The sequence below is a fragment of the Colobus angolensis genome, unplaced genomic scaffold (genome assembly GCF_000951035.1).
Source record: "Colobus angolensis palliatus isolate OR3802 unplaced genomic scaffold, Cang.pa_1.0 Scaffold302, whole genome shotgun sequence".
Lineage (NCBI taxonomy): Eukaryota > Metazoa > Chordata > Mammalia > Primates > Cercopithecidae > Colobus > Colobus angolensis.
The window spans coordinates 4,367,336-4,369,140 of NW_012116289.1; positions in this window are offsets into that span (position 1 = coordinate 4,367,336).

Sequence of the window (1,805 nt, forward strand, 5' to 3'; positions counted from 1 at the left end):
AAGGATAAATACCAAACAAATAAATGCATGAATGAATAGATAAACAAACCAAACGTGTATACAAACCTAGGGGTAGATGTAAACACATTAAAGAGTATGAGACAGAGACTATCTCACAAAGCCTAAAATACTTATCATCTGGCGCTTTATAGGAAAAGCTTGCTGACCTCTTATCTAAGAGAATGAATAGACTAGGGATATAATGTGAGTTTCTTGTGCAGCACCAAGGGCTTCATTTGAGGTTGATGGTGTTGAACTGAGAACAAAACCAGCCAACAGAATTGTGTTTCTCCAGCTATAATCAGATTCCTAAGTATGAACACGGAGAAAATGGAGAGTTGAATTTAATCATGTTGGGTCAGCTTTCCCTTGGATGTAGAAAGCCAAAAAGAACATTGCTCGAGGCCTTCCAGCAATGTCAGCAGCAAAAACAACAAAAGCCAGACAGTCTTCAAATTTATAACTTTTCCTGCAGCAGTCAGGGAGCTGAGATCACAGGGCCAAATAACCCAAAATAAATTAAAACGAAAAAGCACGTGCAAGGAGAACAGAAACAAGCATTTAATTACACGGGTCATGCCACTAGACACAATGGTAAAGAATTCAACTCAAATTGTTCACCAGTCAGTGGGTAAATGCCTAGTATGAGTTAGCAAGGGAATTTGCAATTGCTTACAGACATTTTTACACAGATCTCGTAAGGTGCTGACAAAAGATTAGCAAGAGTGCTCAGAAAGCATCCTCCATGGTAAAGCCTGGGAGAACAGGAGCCACTTAGAGAAAGACATGAAACCCATCCACCCCCCTCTTCCTTATCTCCCCTATAAGTCTTAAACTCTCTTATCTTAAACTGCTAGGGGAAAGATAACAAACACTGTCCTTTTCACATTATTGGTACAAAAATAGGCCACAGATCCTGATATGGTCCTTGAGTCTTTCTTTTGCTAACCCCTTGATGCCTGTTTCATATCTTCTCTCTCCAGTTATCCCAAACCTCCTCTCCCCCTTTCATTCTCAGCGAATGACCTTATTTTCTCCTGTTTTCCTGTGCCCATTATGTATTTCCTAGCTGTATTCTAGGTGCCTAATTCCTGGAATATGGAGTTGATTCAATATCATATTTGTGGAGTGAATGAAACTGTGCAGATTTCCTTGTGCTACATACTCAGTAGTCAATGGATACAACCGAAGCACAAACAAAATTAGGTTTATCTGTATCCTCACCTGCATTTGGTATTGTCACTATTTTTTATTTTACTCATTCTAACACATATATAGTGATATATCATTATGGTTTCAATTTGCATTTCCTTATTGACTAATGATGATGTACATCTTTTTGTGTTTATTTGCCATCTGTATGTGAAACGTGTCTTTATGTATTTTGTTCCATTTCTATTTGGATTGTTTGTTTTATGAATTTTGGATCTTAGGATATTCTTTTCATATTATAGATGCTAATAATTTTTCATATATATGGCTTGCAAATATATTTTCCTAGTCTGTCGCTTGTCTTTTCATTCTCTTAAACAGGGTCTTTATCATAGTATTGTTGAATTTGTCTCAAATTTGGGGGAATTTCTGTCTAGTTCTATCAACTAAAAGAACTAGTTGAAAATACTAATTTTAGTTTTTTGACAGAGGGATTCTGAAGTCTCCTAGTAAAATTATTTATTTGTGCATTTCTCCTTTGATGTCATCTGTTTTTCTTCACATATTTTGTATCTCTATGTTTGGTGCATATGCATTTAGGATTGCAGGGTCTTCTTGTTGGATTTTTAAAAAAATAATTTAACGATGACTTT